Source organism: Heterodontus francisci, chromosome 2, assembly GCF_036365525.1.
Source record: "Heterodontus francisci isolate sHetFra1 chromosome 2, sHetFra1.hap1, whole genome shotgun sequence".
Taxonomy (NCBI): Eukaryota; Metazoa; Chordata; class Chondrichthyes; order Heterodontiformes; family Heterodontidae; genus Heterodontus; species Heterodontus francisci.
In genome coordinates, this window is record NC_090372.1 from 46,246,150 (window position 1) to 46,266,148 (window position 19,999).

Genomic DNA, 19,999 nt, shown 5'->3' on the forward strand with positions numbered 1-19,999 from the left:
AACGGTTGTATAACTGCATATACAGCCACACAACGCAACATGCAAAAATATTTACATTTCTAAAGACACTATTACACAGCACGAATTCATACAAACACAAAAAAAGTTAAATGCACCCAAAAATTAACTACTCTGCACGTCACTTCGCCGTGAGCCTAACAAGGTTATTTGTTCCCTTTGACACTCTGCTTCAACATTGCAAGACGGATTAACATTCCAACGTAGGACTGTAACTGAATCCTTTAGAACCGTTATAATTTGTAAACCCCCATACATACGCGCGGACACTATATAAATACAGACAACCTAAATTTCACTTACCAGTCGCAGCTCAATACACTTGTCGGATATTGGAACACTTTGTTTCTTGAAAACAGAAGCAGGGGATATCTGGGAACCTGCAAACACAAGGCAGACAAATGAAGAAAACAGAAGAAAAACTCCCATCTGCCGGCAAAAGTTCCCGGTGCTCCGGCTGTAAACAGGAACTTGAACCTGGTGTTGAAAGGCCAGCTCCCCTCCCCGGGCCGGGTCTGGCCGCTTCGCCCGGGCATGAGGGGGACATAGGATGGAGCGCGCCAGACAGGCATAGGCTAGTGGGGAGTCCGGAGCCATGGTTACCGGCCGAATGACAGCGACACCCTCTGCGACAGACAGAGAGCAGGGCCGGCGTCTCCGGCTGCCCGGGAAGCTCCTCTTTCCGTCACTCACTCAACTCTTCCTTCTATTAAAGGGGCACCTGATGGGGGTCAACCCGTTAAACAAACACACCGGGTGGTTGGTGGTTTTAGCTGCAGGATTTATTTATATTGTTGAGACAATGGCCTGGGTGGGGGAGAAAGCTCGCAAGTTAATAAGAATGGAACGTGGGGGGGGGGGGAATCAGAAAGTTAGAAACCTTGTATATCTGCCCCTCGTCCCTTGGCAGCTGCTTCCTGCTTCCCTGCGGGCCACCATCTTCCTGTGTGCGCCGATCAATCCCGTCCGGGCGGAGTCTGGGGAGCGGGAAGATGGCGGTGCGGCCCGGGCTTGACTCGGGTCCGGTCCAGTCGGACCGCTACACTCAGATCTGCGGCCGCCAGTGTGAGGCGAAGCGCGACCAAGACTTGACCGATTCGAACAGAGAACAATAACTGACCGAACATAGAGCAGAACCCGACAAAAGATACAAGTCCGCTAGAATGCAAAAAGCTAAGCCATAGGGCAAGAGGGAAGAATCTGACATCCAGAAAATAAACTGTTTGAATGAGAGTAAATCCCTATAGAATGTAACATGGCACCTAAGAAAAAGGCAATAAATACGTCCAAGTGCAGCACAGAACTCAGCTGAAAGCAGAATAGAACTGGGCGACATGCAGAAAATATCAAAACGGAATAACAGGAAAAATTAACAGATCCCGATAGAATGAACAATGAACCCAAATAGGATGCAGAATGGACCCCGATAGTAGGTACAATGGACCTGTTCATATGCAGAATGGAACCCGATAGAATATACAATGAACTCTGATAGTATGCAGATTTGACCCGATGGTATGTGCAGTGCACCCCGACAGAATGCACAATGGACTGCAATAGAAGGTAGAAAGGATCTCGATAGAATGTATCATGGACCCTGAAGGAATGCACAATGGCTCCTGATAGAATGTAGATTAGACTCTGATAAAATGCTCAATGGATTCTGATAGTGTATAATGGAACCTGATTGAACACAGAATGGACCCCAATAGTATGCACAGTGGACTCCAATAGTATGTAGAATCGACCCCAATAGTATGTACAATGGGGGCCTGTTAGTACGAAGAATGGACCCCCATAGTATGCCAAATAGTCCCCAATAGAATCCAGAATAGAACCCGATAGAGTGCACAATAGACCCTAATAGTATGTAGGGTGGACTCCAATGGCAGGAACAATGGATCCGCATAGAATGTAGAATGGACCCCAACAGAATGCACAACTGATCCTGATCAAATGTAGATTAGATCCCGATAGAATCCAGAACGGACCACAATAGAATCCAGAAAGGAACCCGATAGAATGCTGAATGGGCCCAGATAGAACGCAGAACAGACGTCAATAGAATCCAGAATGGACCTCGATAGTATGTAGATTGGACTCCGATAGAGTGCAGAATGGACCCTGATAATAACTGCAACATTTATTTCTCTAGCACCTTTAGTGTAATGAAACGTCTCAATCAGAGGAGCGATGTAATGCAAAAGTTGACACCGAGCCACATAAGGTGACATTAGGGCAGCTGGCCAAAAGCTTGGTAAAGAAGTACAGTTTTAAGGAGTGTCTTAAAGGAGGAAAGAGATAGAGGCGGAGAGGTTTAGGAAGGGAATTCCAGAGCTTAGGGCCTAGGTAGCTGAAGGCACAGCCACCAAATGTGGAGTAATTAAGATCGGGCATCTTCAAAAGGCCAGAATTAGATGAGTGCAGATATCTCGGAGGATTGTGGGGCTGGAGGAAATTACAGATATAGGGAAGGGCAAGGCCATGGAGGGATTTGAAAACAAGGATGAGAATTTTAAAATCAAGGCGTTGCTTGACTGGAAGCCTATATAGGTCAGCAAGGGCAGGGGTGATAGGTGAAAGGGACTTGGTGCAAGTATGGTCACAAGCAACAGAGTTTTGGATGATCTCCAGTTTAGAGGGTAGGATGTGGGAGGCCAACCAGGAATGTGTGTGTTGGAACAGTCAAGTCTCAAGGTAACAAAGGCATGGATGAGGGTTTCAGTAACAAATGAACTGAGGCAGGGGCGAAGTCGAGCAATGTTACAAAGGTGGAAATAGGCAGTCCTGGTGATGGTGCAAATATAACGCCAGAAGCACATCTGGGAGTCAAATATGACACCAAGGTTGCAAGCAGACACTTGCCAGGGAAAGGGATGGAGGTGGTAACTATGGAACGGAGTTTGTAGCGGGGACTGAAGACAATGGCTTTGGCCTTCACAGAATTGGAGGAATTTTCTGTTCCTCGAGTACTGGATGCCGTAAGCAGTCTAATAACTTAGCAACACTAAAAGAGGTGAGAAAAATGGTGATGAGGTAGAGCTAGGTGTCACCAACATACCTGTGAAAATGTTTGCTTTCAGACAATGTCGCCAAAAGGATGCATGTAGATGAGAAATAGGAAGAAGCAAGGATAGATCCTTGGGTCACCAGATGTAACGATAGAATGTAGAATAAAACACTGACAGAATTTGGAATAGACCCAAGTAGAATATAGAATGGACCCCATGTAAAATGGGCCCGGGTAGAGTGTGGAATGGACCCGGGCAGAGTGTAGAATGGACTCCAACAGAACAAGAGAATAAAACCTGACAGCACAGAATACAGCTTGATAGAATTCAGAATCGAAGCTGGCAGAATGCAGAATATGAGTGAGAGTAAGAGAATAAACCCTAATAAAATAATTGTAACAATGGGAGAATAATAGTAATAATGGGAGAATAAGGGCTAAGGGAATGCAGAAAAGAACCTGATAGCATGCAGAATTGAACTTCATAAAACTGGAGAATAGAATCCAACTGAATGCAGAATAAATTCTGATACAGTACATTTATCACATCCTTTAGAATAGATTCTAGCTTTTTCCCAATGACTGATGTAAGGCTAACAGGTCTGTAATTCCCTGTTTTCTCTCTCCCTTCCTTAAATAGTAGAGTGACATTTACGACCTTCCAATCTGCAGGAACTTCTCCAGAATCTATAGAATTTCAGAAGATGATCACCAATGCATCCATTATCTCCATAGCTACCTCTTTCAACACTCTGGGGTGTAGAACATCAGGTCCTGGGGACTTATCAACCTTAAGCCTCATTAATTTCTCCAATACAACCTCCTTACTGATACTAATTTCCTTCAATTCACGAGGATATTGCCTGGGCTGGAGCATTTCAGTTATGAAGAGAGACTGGATAGGCTGGGGTTGTTTTCCTTGGAACGGAGAAAGCAGAGGGGGGACCTGATTGAGGTATACAAAATTATGAGGGGCATTGATAGGATAGATAGGAAGAAACTTTTTCCCTCAGTGGAGGTGTCAATAACCAAGGGGCATAGATTTAAGGTAAGGGGCAGGAGGTTTAGAGGGGAGTTGAGGAAAAATAATTTTCACCCCGAGGGTGGTTGGAATCTGGAATGCACTGCTTGGAGGGGTGGTAGAGGCAGGAACCCTCACAACATTTAAGAAGTATTTAGATGAGCACGAAACACCATGGCATACAAGGCTACGGGCCAAGTGCTGGAAAATGTGCTTGATGGTCGGCGCAGGCTCGTTGGGCTGAAGGGCCTGTTTCTGTGCTGTAATACACTATGGCTCCAATTCCTCATTCCCCCTAAGCCCTTGGATTTCTAATTCTGGGGGATTTCTTGTATTTTCCTCAGTGAAGACAGACACAAAGTTATCATTTAGCTTCTCTGCCATTTCTTTATTTCCGATTATAAATTCTGTTGACTCTGCCTGTAATGGACCCACATTTGTCATAGCCAAACGTTTCCCTTTTACGTTCCTAAAGAAGCTTTTACAGTCCGTTTTTATATTTTTTGCTAGCTTACATTCACATTCTATTCTCCCTTTCTTTATCAGTTTCTTCATCCTCCTTTACTGTATTATAAAATCCTCCCAATCCTCAGGTTTACTACTATTTCTGACAACTTTGTTGGCTTTTTCTTTTAATCTTATACAATCCTTAACTTCCTTTGTTATCCAAGGTTGACAGTCTTTACTTTTGGGGTTTTTGTGCCTTGAAGGAATGTATAGTTGCTGTAGATTATGTAATATTTCTTTAAAGACTATCCATTGCCTATGTACTGTCATACCTTTGAATGTATTTTCCCAATCCACCTCAGCCAATTTGCCCCTCATGCCTTCATAATTTCTTTTGCTCAAATTTAACACCCTGGCTTCAGATTGAACTACCTCACTTTCAAACATAATGTAAAATTCTATCATATTATGGTCACTCATCCTTAAATGTTCTTTTACATGATTATTAATTAGCCCTTTCTCATTACATAATACTAGATCTAAAATAGCCTGTTCATTAGTCGGTTCCTCAACATACTGCTCTAGAAAACCATCCCTAACACACTCCAGAAACAATTGATAATCTTCAAGATATCCACAGGCAAATGCTTTCAATTGGAATATTTCCTCTGCAGACAGATCCACTGGATAGTGTTGGATGTGAGGAGTTGGCTGCTGGTCCAACCATCAGTATCACGCCTTGATCTTGTGCCACCCTCTCCTCCGTTCACCTGAGAAGCACCACAATTCACAGTGGGGCTGCCTGCCGCTCTTCACTTCAGGTGCTCTGATTGGCCCTCCTGCATCCATAGCCTGCCCACTGTCCCTAACTGGACGGAGCTCCCGGAGGCAGCTTCTAAATTCGTCTCCTCTGGAAAGATCCCGTCCTCTGTGCCACGATGCACAATTCCAGGTTCCCAACCTGGGAATCGTCCTGACATCGAGCTCATCACACTTTCGGCAGTTCAGTCCCTAGTAACCTGAGCTTGCAATCAAAGCAATAACAACTTGCATTTATATAGCTCCTTTCACGTTCTCAGGAAGTCTCAAAGTGCTTCAACAACCAGTAAAGTACTTTGAAGGGTAGTAACTGCTGTAATATAGGGAAAGGGGATGTCCAATTTTTCCCACGAACAGCAATGAGATAAATAACCAAATAATCTTTTTTAGTGACATTGGTTCAGGTATAAATGTTGGCCAGGATACCCCAAAAACTTCCCGCTCTTAGAAATTGTTACATCCGTCAGAGAGGGCAGACAGGGCTTCACTGTAATGTCACAGGCACAAGATGGCAGCTCCAACATTGTAGTGCTCCCCCAGTATTGCACCAGAGTATCAGGCTTGATTATGTGCTCAAGCTTGAGCCCCAAACCTTCTGACTCAGAAGCAAGAGTGCTGCCACTGAACCAAGGTTGAAACCTTAATAATTAAAATAGTAAAATTGAATGTGAAGTGTTGTCAGAATCGCATGACCAAAAGTCATGACAACCAGAAGTAATGCTTGTGGACTGAAATTACATGCCAAATGGAAGATTTTTAATATGTATGTTCACTGATATTGTTACTAACTACAAATATGCCATGCAAGAAATTTTGAAGCTTAGCCCATTCAATGTGACTTTTGACATGCTTTGTTTCCAATTATTCACTTAAGAGTCCGGATTTTATTTATCCCTTGTATCCCTCTTGTCTCCTTTGATTCTGTTTTCCTCTCTCAATCGTTTCTCTTGTTAGCTATCCCAGTCTCATTTCATCCCTTCTGCTCTTTCATTTTATCTCTTTTGCACAACTAACGACAGTGGTTTAGATGAACTGAAAATATATATTCGTAGGCATTAACCGTATTAAAGTTTAAGTTCTAATAAAACTTCACTTTTCTCCTTTAAACCTAAGAAACCCTGGTGTGTTGGTTTCTTTGTCTTATAATTGGAAATCTGTGAAGAAGGATTCACAAAGGGGGAGCTCAAAGCACAGTGTGTATAAAATTAAACCCTATTACAATAAGACCAGGTGAAGGCAGTAACAGACCCCGAGACACCTTTCTCATCTGGTTGTAACAGAAATTTGGGTGCTAGTGTCTGGAATTTTACCCACAGACAAACAAGTGAAATTGGAAGTAGATAGCCAAATTGTTCCCAATCAAAAAGAGCAAGTTTTCATTACAGGTTTTCTTGTGGTTATGTGTGATTCAATACTAACAAGCAAGTAGCTGTCCAAGCCAGGGTGAAGTAACTTGGGATAAGTTAAAAGCACTGTCTATTGGAGGAGTTGAGGAAAATGGCTAAGCAGTGTGGGATCACTATATGTGGCAAGGCTAGGAAGTCTGAACTCCTAAGGCTAGTGGCCAACCATTTTTCCCTTGAATCTGAAGAAGCAGAAGCAGGGTTCAAAACAGAATCCGATAGGGTATTATTAGCGAAGATACAATTGGAACAGAAGAAGCCTGAATTTGAGGAAAGGGAGAGGGAGGAGCCTTCCAAAAGGAACATGAAGAAAATGAAAGGCAGGGGAGAGAGAGAGAGGAAGAAAGAAGATTCCAGAAAGAATCCTAAGAGAGAGAGCTGAAGCGGCTGGAGTTAACTAGGGGGGGGCGACAGAGTAACCCCAGTGAAAACAAGGCCAATATGGAGGAGCACAATTCAGGGCTGGGTACAAGATTGCTAAAACTCGCTCAATTAATTCCAAAATTCAATGAGGAAGGTGTGGAAGCATTTTTCGTGTCTTTTGAGAAACTGGCAAGGCAGCTAAAATGACCAACTGAGACCTGGTCTCTGTTATTGGAAAGCAAACTAACCAGAAAAGCCCATGAGGTTTATTCCTTGTTGCCAGATGAGAGTTCATCAAATTATGAACTGACCAAAACTGCTATCCTCGGGGCATATGAATTAGTACCCAAACCCAAACGCAAGCCAATCAAACTTATCTGCAGTTTGAAAGAAGCAAGCATCTGACTTTTGACCAGTGGCTTAGGGCTTTAAAAATACAGCTCAGCTATGAAACTGTCAGAAAAGTAATCCTGTTAGAGGAATTTAAAAACACTCTCCCATTCTCAATAAAGACCCATGTAGAGGAGCAGTGGGTTCAGAGAGCCCGTCAAGCAGCCATTCTGACCAATGAGTTTGCTTTAATTTATAAGTAGGTTTCCTGGGGAGAACCTTTCCTAATCACCCCCGCAAATCCGAAAAGGACAAAGGATGGGAAGGTGATATCCGCCCATTCAGTCCTGGAAGAGAAAGGAAGGCAGGAGACGCAGGGGACTCTCCTACAGCCAAAAAGGAAGGTGCTGTGAGCAAGAGTGAGACCTGAAGATCTGTGTGCTTCCATTGTAATAAGGCAGGATATTTAAAAGTTGACTGCTGGAAACCAAAGAGGACACCCACTCAGTAAAGACGAGGGCCTCTTGCAAAACACAGAACAAGCTGTGGCTTGAACTGCAGTAAGAGTGCAACGCAGGAAGCTTACTACTACCAGTGCAGGAAAAGTTAACAGGATTCTTGAAGGTTATCAGGGTTTTGTATTTGAAGGGAAAGTAACCCCATAATCCCTCGAGAGGGGCAAGCAAGCCCATAGTAATTCTCAGGGACACAGGGGCGACTAGATTCCTTTATACTGGGAAAAGGCCTGACCTTTCCCCCAGAGTGTGCAGTCAACACCAAAATGGTGGTGAATGGTATTGAGGGCAGTGTATGCCTGTACCTGTACACTGGGTGCACCTGGAGCACGACCTAGTTTCAGGACTGGTGACTGTAGGGATTGTCCCTAGTTTGCCTGTGGACGGGGTTGACCTGCTCCTAGGTAATGATCTGGCAGGGGTGAAGGTGGTAGCCCCCCCAGGAGGTCAGAGAGACAGGGTGGTTGCAGGAGACGGATCCCTGCAGTTTCTCTGAATGTATAGTGAGTTTTAACAACAATCCAGTAGTTTCATGGTTACCATTACTGATACTAGCTATTTTTAATCTGAAATTTATATAATTAACAACATTTTAATTCCCCAACTGCCGTGATGGGATTGAACTCATGTCTCAAGTTATTAGACCAGGCCTCTGGATTACTAGTCCAGTAATGTAACCACTATGCTACTATATCTTAAAAGGGAGGGAGTCCTTATGAACCCCAAAAATTCTATTTCCTAAGAAAAAAGTTGGCATAAAAAGAAAAGCATTTGTTTTTTAAAGAAAGGTTACATTTTAGTTTAGGATCCCTATCTTCATCGGCACAGTGGTTAGCACTGCAGCCTCACAGCTCCAGCGATCCGGGTTTGGTTCTGGGTACTGCAAGTTCTCCCTGTGACCGCATGGGTTTCCTCCAGGTGCTCCAGTTTCCTCCCACATGCCAAAGACCTGTGGGTTGATAGGTAAGTTGGCCATTGTAAAAAAAAAAATTGCCCCTAGTGTAGGTAGGTGGTAGGAGAATTGAGGGAAGGTGGGGATGTGAGAGGGAAAATGGGATTAATGTAGGATTAATATAAATCGGTGTTGATGGTCAGCACAGACTTGTTGGGCCGAAGGGCCTGTTTTGGTGCTATATGACTCTATGAGTGTATTGTGGCATAACTAAAGATTCCCTTAACCATGACCATAGTGCATTATCCCTCCTCATCCTCTCTGTCGCACTCAACACAGTTCCACCTCTATAACATTATTTGCCTCTGCCCCTACCTCAGTTCCTACACCACAAGAACCCTTTCTTCACTTCCAGACTTGACTACTGTAATGTTCTCCTCACTGACCTACATTCCTATTTCCTCCAGAAACTTGCGCTTGTCCAAAACTCTGCTGCACACATCCTGTTGAATACCAAGTTCCGCTCACCCATTTTCACTCACCTTCTCCCAATGCCTCTGTCGTAAAATGCTCATCTTTAAATATTTCTGTGGCTTCAACCCACCCTATTGTGCAAGTCCTCCAGCTCTATATGCCCCCAAACACTTTGTTCTTCTCATACAGGCATCTTATGCAATTTCTCCCTTCAAAGAACAAACAAAGAACAGTACAGCACAGGAACAGGCCATTCGGCCCTCTAAGCCTGCGCCGATCTTGATGCCTGAAACTAACACCTTCTGCACTTCCGGGGCCCATATCCCTCTATTCCCTTCCTATTCATATATTTGTCAAGATGTCTCTTAAACGTCGCTATCGTATCTGCTTCCACCACCTCCCCTGGCAGCAAGTTCCAGGCACTCACCACCCTCTGTGTAAAAAACTTGCCTCGCACATCCCCTCTAAACTTCGCCCCACATGAAGGCCATGTCTTTAGCTGCCTAGGTCATATTCTCCAGAATTTGTTCTCCAAGTCCTTCTGCCTCCCTCTCCTTTCAGAATCCATCTCTTGAACCAAACTTTTAGTCACTTCTCCTAATCTCCTTCCCAGGCTTAACATCTGTCTTCCTTACATCCTTGGGGCATTCTTTACATTAAAAGCCCCAGATAATGAAAGTTCTTGTTGATGATTAGACAGACCTGTTAGAAGATCAGATTTAATATGAGATGTTAGCCATAAAAGTAAATTAGAGTAAAAGTGTAATCAGAAGACAGGCTTGCTTTATTTTATATGCATGTACGTTTAATACGTGTAGATTCTGTAGCACTCTGCCCACTAGATCTTTTCACTGTAATTGGCCTCAGGTACCAACAGGCACTAATTATCCCTTATGACAGAAACAGACCTTGTGTGAACAGCACAAGCTCAGAACAAGCCTACTTTATAGACAGAGCAACATCTTGAAGGCTATTCATCTTTCTAGCTGCACAGGGGAAAAGTAGACTCTGACATCTTTATGGTAAAATATCATTCTAATATCCACTCTACTATGATAAGGCCATATGACATAACTATTAAGTTAAGAAGTTAACACTCAAATTAAGGTGTGAAACACATGCAAAAGTAGCCTGTTTGTGTTAACAGTTACATACAAAGACAACTTTGCAAGGTTACAGCTGCCAGTGGAATGTCTTGTTTGATAAGATTAACACTCCCAGAGTTTGTTAGGAGGTCTTTGTCTGTTCATTAATCTGCTTATATTTTATTTGATAACTAGTGTTCTAATTAACAGATGTGACAACATAGCTTTACCTTTTTAGGCTTTAAATATAGAGACAGTTTGCAGCTAAGTAGAGTGCACCCAGGAAAGAACATTAACAGCTAAAGCTAAGGTAGAAAGTCTTCTGGTGCCTCCCAGCCTTGGTAACAGTAAGTTTGTTTAAGTTTACAGACACAGCTTGTTTGGTGAAGAATCTTACCACATAAATGATAATATTGTATGAATATTACAGTAAGTACTCCTTTGTTGAATCTCAATGAATAGTTTGTACGCATTTAGTATAAGAGTTGTATTACTGTATAACTTACATATTAAAAATAAAGCCTGACCTCAGGGGATTAAGGTGTCTGGAGTATTTCATTGAATGTCTGAAATTAAAACAGAAATAAGCATAAAGCCAACAGCGCTTGCTGCACACTCAGGAAATAGTTAATACATAACAATTTATTCGAAGTATATAGATTAGCTGGGTCAGAACGGAGGCGGAAGGCTGCCCTGTTGTGATTTTGCGTCTTTTGTTATTCTGCACCTTTCTCTGCCTCAGTATATGGGCAGGGAAGCTAAATAAAGCATTCAAAGGGCCACAGTTATCATAGGATGCAGCCCATAAGACACTAGTTGGTCACCCGGTGTTAGAAATAGATTGGGAACAGGGGTTTTGGGTAGAGCTGACATCATGAGCAGCACTGGTGCACTGTACACAGATTAATGAACAGACAAAGACCTCTTAACAAACTCTGGGAATGTTAATCTCCAGTGGTCACTGGAGCAGCATTTCATGACATCACCCAAGGAGAAGCTCCACACACAAATTTCTAATTGAGGACTATTTCAAACTAGCAACTTTAACAGACAAGAGATAAAGGCTAAGTGGTAGTTAAAGACTACCTTAAATGTATAAATGTTTCCCTTTGTAGTTAAGATCAAATTATAATTCCCTTTAAAGGTTTTAACTGAGCTTTTTATACATTTTCAAGGAATGGTGTTAGTGAAGCTTGAGCAGCAAAGTCATAGGCTAGCTAATGATCATATAAATGATCCAAACCAAGCTGCAATAACTAACAGTATTTTTTTAACTGCATGAGTGTTCGGTTTTGCACAGACACAAGTCAAATGTAAAGTTACCAAGGCTTGCTAAGACTGCATGCCAGGATGAAATGGTTTTATCCAGGATTACTGTCTACATGCAGTTTCCTGCCTAAGCAAGCCCCAGCAGTTTTAAATTTGGCTTGTAGGCAGTTTCATAAGACTCCCACTTTGGGAATCCAGCAGCACTAGTGCAACACAAAAGTATTCTTAAGACTATGAAAGTAGCATAGACTCAGGAACCTATGATAATGCTTATGCATAATTTTCAGGTTTGCGTTTAAATATAACACACACACTAAGAAATATCAAACACATTACAGGTGAAAGATGGAAAGAACCTGTATTTATATAGCGTCTTTCACATCAACAGTGCCTTACCACTAGTGAATTATTTGGAAGAGTAGTCACTTGTTAAGCAACAACTTGCACACAGCAATGTCAAACGGCAATGAGGTTAATAAGCAGTTAAAGTGTTTTAGGCAAGGGATTAATGTTGGCCAGGCCATTGGGAGAGCACCCCTGCTTTTCTTCAAATAGTGTTATGGGATCTTTTACATCCACCTGAATGGAAGGTTCAGCAATAGAAAATGATGCTACCTACTTAATCTGATGTCAAATCGACACACAGATGATTGTGAAAAGATATGTTTGCAAGAGGTAATATGTACACAGTTGACAGAATGGTAAGCGATAGACGGAAATGAAAAAATTGATTAGCAATTTTCTGACTAAACTATTAAGATTCTATATTTTGTTTTGGACCTCAAGTAAGTCATAGAAACTAGCGTGATAATACACAAATTTCTTCAAAGCTCTACCTCACACAAAATAATTAATTTAACTTTTCTTTCGTTCAGTATTATCTATAGTTGCTCCTTCATTAAATTTAATGTTAGGGGACATTATGTTTCCTTGTGTCAAAGTTGCACTTAGGGCGACAATGTTGATGTCGAGGTGCCTGAGCTCCCGAGCTATGATGGCAGTGCAGCGCTCAGGCCTGTTGCTGTTGGGGTGGTCCACGAGGGCCCTGACGTTCCAGGTCCCAAACTTCATTTTGGCAAGTGGAAGATGCCTTTGTGTGTGTTTTTTTTTAACGTGGGGTGGTCCAATGGCAAGAGGGTTCCAAGACTGGAGGCCAGGCTCTGCTGTGAGACATTAGCATAGTCTCTGCATGGCCATACACAGGCATGTATGCACTCATGGTGATGGAGGTTGTTTACGCCCCCCGCGTTTCCCTCCCCCAACAGTACACTCCCTTTACATGCACCCAGCTGAACCCTTCCCCTAGACTTCATCACCCTCCAACAGGACCCCAGTCCTGACGCCAGCCTCCACCCCTCCCCTAGACCTCCTCACCCTCCATCAGGACCCCAGTCCTCACCCCAGCTTTCCCCCAAGTTTTCCCACCCCCCAGCCCTCTACTCTCAGAGAGGCGCAGACTATCATCCTCCCTACTCTCCAGCCCTCCGCTCCCCCCCACCAATGCCATGAAGGAAGCCACCAGGATCGCCCTTCTCTCTTCGGGGCTGAGGACTCACTGCTACCGCCCATCCCCTGGAGATTGTGGGGCCTGCTGCCTGACCAGGCTCCCCATTCTGCTCTCACTCCCACGCCCTCTCCCCTCCCTACTGTTTGGCCCACAAAACTCTCCCCCATACTCTGTCCTCCAGCCCTGCTCCAATCTCACTCTCCCAAGTAAGAACCACAATCCTCAACCCACATTCTACCATTCTGCAGTGTGTTGATACACCAGTGCATTTGCTACTGGACCTATTCATGAGTGGTCTCCACTCAGTGCTTCCCGTCTTCCACCATCTTGGACCAATCTGGGACATGACATGCAGGAGAAGGCCAACTGAGAGAGCAAGGCGGTGATACACCTTTTTCTGGAAGGGTCTCCCAGAAGAGGAATAAAGCCTCCATGATGTAGGCTTCGCCATCAAAAATGAGCTTGTCTGGTGCCCCAGTGACTCTCCCTATAGGATAAACGAGCACCTCATGACTACCCAGCTCACCCCAACAAGAAACCGGCATGCACACACACTCCTACTCTTGAGGCAACGGACGAGGACAAGGAGGGATTCTACAGTAACGGCCTGCTACCCGACCCGAACCCGACGGGACCCAACAACATGTGTCAGGTTTGGGTCTGGTCAGGTCGCACTTCCAGGTCTGGCATTCAGGCTCGGGTCAGGCCGGATCGGACACGCTCTATCACCATCTCAGGTAAGTGACTCTAACGTTAATGTACTTTTTGGACTTTAAAGGTGGTTTTGTTACAGTTATTTTAAGCTTGTGCAGGTAAGGAACAAAGTGAAAAATGGAAGGTAAGTTAACTGATGGTCAGGTCAGGTCGGGCGTGGGAAGAAATGGAAGGACTCGGGCCAGGTCAGGCTCAGGGTCGGATGCGGTTCCGTCGGGCTCGGGTCGTGTCTCATTTGCAGACCTGAGCAGGCCTTGATTCTATACCACTCTTGAGCAATCCTGAGCCTGAGTCCCAGCAGACGACAAACTGATAGTCGGAGACTTCAACGCCAGAGTTGGGAAGGACGCGAATCTCTGGAACTGGGCGATTGGCAAGAAAGGAGTAGGGAAAGTAAACTCCTCTGACGAAATGCTGTGAGCATGACCTCAACATAATTAACACCCTGTTCTGCCAGCAAGACAAACACAAGACCTCATAGCAACACCCGTGGTCCAAACACTGGCACCTACTCAACTATTTAATTGTTCGAATGAGGGACTGCAGAGATGTTCACATCACCTGCGCCATGACAGGTACCAACGACTGCTGAATCAACCAACGCCTCAACCAATCTACCATCTCCATTAGCCTAGCCCACAAGCAGCAGAAGAAACTAAAGTAATGCCCCAAGAAAATTAGCACAGAAGGCCTCAACGATTCCACTGAAGCGGCCCTCCTCAGTCAGCGCCTTACCACCAACCTCTCAACCTCCAACAACCAGGAGCCGCTGTGTACCATTCGTGCCTGGTCGACCCTAAAGGCCACCATAACAAGTACCTACAAAGAGGTCCTTGGCTTCTGCACCAGGAAGCATTGTGACTCGTTTGACGCGAACGACCAAGAAATACAGGACCTAATCGAGTGTAAGAGGAAAGCCTTCACAGACTAAACTTCACCACGTGTCCAAGGTAAAGCAGCAATCCTACAGGTTTCTGAAGGCAGCAGTGCAGCATGAAACCCAGTACATAAAAAGCAAATGGTGGGTAAAAAGAACGCGAGAGATCCAGCAACTTGCAGACACCAACAATATGTGCAGTTTCTTCGGCGCTGTCAAGGCAATCTATGGTTCAAGCACTCAAGGGCCCACCGCCCTGAGACCCAAGCATGGAGGAGAACTCATCAAAGACAGAGAGGCAGTCAGTGCTGGCTGGAGGGAGCATTTCAAAGAAGTCCTCAGCCGAGACTCTGTCTTCAACTTGAATGTCCTCAATTCCATCCCTCAACACCCCGACTGGCTCTGTTTCGGTGCTACCCCAGTACAGAGTGAGGTCGAAAAAGCCAACCAATAAATGAAGAACAAGGCCTCTGAAGCAGACAGAATCACTGCCAATATCCTAAAGCATGGCGGAGATACTCCTGGCACAACTTCATGATCCCTCACCTGGGATGAGGAGTGCTTGCCGGGGGACTTTAGGGACGCTGTGATTGTGACTGTATTCAAGAAGGGAGACAAGACCAATTGCTGAAAATACAGAGGAATCTCCCTTCTGTCTGCCACAGGGAATGTCATTGCAAGGATCCTTTCAATCACCTCCTCCCAGTGCCTGAAGGGCTCCTTCCGGAGTCACAGTGCGGTTCTCGCCCATTGAGAGACACCACACTCATGATCTTCACTGAGCAGCAAATCCAAGAAAAATGCATGGAACAATGCTAACCACTGTACATGGCCTTTTTTGACCTCACAAAAGTCTTTGGCTCTGTCAACCATGAAGGCTTATGGAGCTTCCTGCTCAAATTTGGCTGCCCTCAGAAATTTGTCACCATCCTTCGACAATGACATGCAAGCCGTGAACCTCACCAACGGAACCACCACAGACCCTATCTCAGTCAAGATTGGGGTGAAGTAAGGCTGTGTCATCACACCAACCCCCTTCTCCATTTTTCTCGCTGCGGTGCTACGCCTCGCCTCCAGCAAACTAGCCTCAGGCGTGGAGATAATCTACAGAACAGATAGGAAACTGTTCAACCTACACTGCCTTCAATCCAAAACCAGGATCACTCCAACCTCAGTCATCAAACTTCAATATGCAGATGATCATTGTGTGTGTGCTCAGTTTGAAACTGAGCTCCAGATCATTGTTGATTCCTTCTCCGAAGCATATCAGAAAATTGATCATTCACTAAACATTCGGAAAACGAAGGTCCTCTTCCCACCAGCTCCCACACCACAACACCTCCCCGGTCAATTCAAGATCAATGGTGAGATTCTGGAAAATGTGGACCATTTTCCATATCTTGGGAGCCTCCTTTTGGCGAAGGCAAAGATGATGAGCTACATCATCACCTCCAACATGCCAGCTCACCCTTTGGCCAACTGTGGAAGAGAATGTTTGAGGATCAGGATCACAAACCTGAGACTAAGATCATGGATTATCAGGCAGCAGTGATCCCTGCTTTTAAAACTTGGACAATCTACAGCAGGCACCTCAAAGCACTGGAGAGTTACCACCGGAGGTGCCTCTGCAAGATTCTCCAAATCCAGTGGCAAGAAAGGCGGTCCAATACTAGTATCCTCTTCCAAGCCAACCTGCCCAGCATCGGGGCACTAGTCACCCAAAATCAGCTGCGCTGGGTGGAACATGTCGTCCGCATGCCTGACACCACAGACTCCTGAAGCAGCTGTTCTATTCAGAACTTGGTTGCGGCAGGAGACTCCCAGGAGGACAGTGGAAACGCTTTAGAGATGTCCTCAAAGCATCCCTGAAGAGATCAAACATCTCCGTTGACCTGTGGGAGTCCCTGGCTCATGATCATCCTAGACGGAGAAAGCTCATTTGGGAAGGCATTGTACACCTCAAGATGAATCGAGACATCGGAGGGAGCACACAAACCTCCAAACTACTCATCTACCTGACCCTTCAAGCACCACCTGCCCCTCATGTGGCCGAGTCTGCAGATCACACATTGGACTTATCAGCCATCTCAGAACCCATCGAACTGGAGTGGAAGCAAGTCATCCTCGATTCCGAGGGACTGCCTAAGTGAGATGTGTTGAAGTCCATAACAATAAAGCTTGGATCTGTGAATTTCAATATATGTATTACTTAAAGCAAAAACAAAATGGGTACATGCACCCCATGCTGTGGTAATGAGCCAGTTGGACAAAAGGTCCTACGTTTGTTTACATGAGGGTGGTCGTGTAGGCAAGTATCAGATAGGGTTCCTGCTCTTATCCAGTGATCCTTGCTGGAAAATGTACATATATTTGGTTAAAACAGAATGGGTTGTGAACTGTGATGCCCACATTCACTGAGTAAGCTCTAACATGTAGAATGGCTACTTCAGTGAGGTCTCAGAAGATGCCTGGTATGCATGTGACTGCAACCCAATAGATATTAGAATGCCTAAAAATGTAAAAAAACAATGTCAGCCTTATATTTTCGTAACAGTGCATCTATGTACATTCAAATTGAATTCCATTGAATTAGACATTGCAAACCCATGAAGATATGGACAAACTCTTGAATTAAAATGCTATAGTGGAATGCTTCTTATACACACCAATGGAGACCCAACTCCTCTTCGTGTGATATCAGGTAGATAATGGGTAGATATCAGTAATGTCCCATAGGTGGTGGATAAGGTTACTTTCTGATGCTGAGCGCAGAGAGAAGTGTCATTTTGCTGCAAGTTTCTAAGCAGTACCTTAGATCTTGGAGCCAATTTGTGAACTGTACCAGATTCTGGGGTGGGAAGGGAGAGCTCTTGCCCAACTGGCTGAAGAAGGGTTCTCAAGTAAAGATTCAGCTGGGACAATCTCTACAGACTGTGGTGGTCTGTCCTACACTCAGCGTAGGAATCCCTTTGTTGAATTTGCTCAGGGCTCAAGCAATTGGACAAGTTGCAAGTCATGAATGTCACCTCCGCAAAGTTTTGCATCTCTTCTGAAAAATAGCACTCTCCAGTACTGCACTGAAGTGTGAGCCTAAAGTATTGTGCTCAAGCTCCTGGCATTGGACTTTAATGCATGACCTTCTGAGGTATTAAGATCATTGAAATGAGGCATTGATCTTGACATTTTCTCAAGATTGGAATGGATAGCACCGATAACATCAAAGCGAAACCATTAAGTTCATTCAACAGCAACAGTTTTGTACAAATCAAATTTACCTGTTGACTGGTTACTGATGATGGTCCTGGTGTGACAGGATAGTCAATAGTATTTAAATTGACACCCCACATCCAGAAAATGTACAGTGGAGATCTGAATGCAATACCGTAACTAGATCTCATAACATTAAAGTGCATGAGAACTAACTGTACATTACTGTAGATGATTCAAGACAAAGGGGAAAAGGCAGGAATCTTAAGAGTAATTCCACAATCCCACAGTTCCTGTGAGACACTAAACTCACAGAAAATCAAGATTGACAAATTAGGGCTAAAATGTTGTAGCCCTACGTCTGACTCGCTCTTACTGGGAGCCCAGGATTACCATTCCTGTATACAGTTAGATGTTGTGTGTAACTGGTAATAGGAGGAAATAAATTCACTGCAAACACTACAAGGGCATTTTTTACTGGTCTCCTAATTCGGATTCTGGGAGGTTTGTATCATTTGGACACTCCCGACATACATTCTGTTAAATTGATTTTGTGTCAAGCAGTGGCAACAGACTTGTAGACACAGGTAAGACAGGATCTACAAGTCTGTTGCCAGTCTGCAGCCACTAAACAAATGTGAGAAAATAGCTACCAGATGGTAGGCTTCCAGAATCCAAATTTAGAAGTATAAAAGCACGTTTAATTGGAGCTGAAAAGATGCCCTTCAAAGATATTTATTTAATGGACTCCTTTTACCAGATATGTTAAACACAGACTTGGAAAAAGGAGCCAGTAAATAATAAAACCCAGCAGCTTAAGTTTCTACAAGTTATTTTGCCATCCTATACAGACCAGTTCTATTGAGTTGTTGCTTTACTAATCTGAATTACTCATAATTTAATTCAGTACAGTTCTTTAAGGAGATTGCTATTCGAAATGAATGACAAATATTAATTAATGACATTGAAAATCTCAAGTGATCTTTGATTTCACAGTTCAGCCCTTCGTACGATCACCAAAACCCACTGACGCTCATTAATCAAAATCTCTTAAAGTGAAACAATCCAACAGGAGTCTGGAAAACCACTATTATGGTTAAACCACAATGCCATAATAGTTTCTTTTCAGCTTAGTGGAGTCCCAGTCAGAAAATTTGTGCCAGTATGCATTGCCAGGTAGAGCGTCTTCTGGAACAAAGGGAGGAAGTGGACAATAATTTTATTTTTATTATTTCATATAAAGCAGCATGGCAGGGCCAACGTTTGTCAATATATCGCAAAAAAACAAAACTGTCTCAGAAGTAACTCAGGGCAGCTCAAATCAATTAAATTAACATAATCAAGTCAGAGAATCATGTTCCCAAAAATACCCACATGAGCCATAAATGGAACCTTCTAGCTTCAAGAGGCTTAGCTTCTGTGTTCTGGATGCCAACATTTTCTAGAGGGAGAGGCTTGTCAATTTTTACATATTCTCTGAAATTACAGTAATTGTCCATTCTAAATAAACATCTCTATATTCACAAATTACAATATTACCCCATTATAAATACATTTCTTTTATCTATTGATGGGATGTGGGCATCGCTGGCAAGACCAGCATTTATTGGCCGTCCCTAATCGCCTTTAATAAAGTGATGTTGAGCCTCTTTCTTGAATTGCTGTCCATGTGGTGTTGGTACACTCACAGTGCTGTTAGGCAGGGAGTACCTAATCTTGACCAAGCAACAATTTAGGAATGGCGATACATTTCTAGGTCAGGATGGTGTGTGACTTGGAGAGGAACTTACAGTTGGTGATGTTTCCATGCGCCTGCTGCCTTCTTCTTCTAGGTGGCAGAGGTCATGGGATTGAGAGATGCTGTTGAGGAAGCTTTGGTGAGTTGCTGCAGTGCATCTGGCAGATAGTACGCACTGCTGCCATAGTGCGCAGGAGAGAACAAATGTTTAAGGTGGTGGATAGAATGCCAATTAAGCTGGCTGCTTTGTCCTGAATGGCATCAAGCTTAAGTATTGTTGGATCCCCAACCATCCAGGCAAGTGGAGAGT

The 19,999-nt window shown here is 44.0% G+C and overlaps 1 protein-coding gene across 7 annotated transcripts in view; it reads right to left on the reverse strand.

Annotated features, from left to right (window-relative positions):
* Positions 1-19,999, reverse strand: part of atxn1a (ataxin 1a) — a 389,870-nt gene that overhangs the window by 188,715 nt on the left and 181,156 nt on the right. For 5 of the 7 annotated variants that reach the window (XM_068057805.1, XM_068057797.1, XM_068057777.1 and 2 more), the window contains one exon: positions 322-398. The gene's annotated coding sequence lies outside the window, so the exon portion shown is untranslated. Of the gene's footprint in view, positions 1-321; positions 399-898; positions 1,055-10,883; positions 10,944-19,999 lie in introns of those variants that run through there. The other 2 variants (XM_068057822.1, XM_068057830.1) reach the window with 2 other exon arrangements.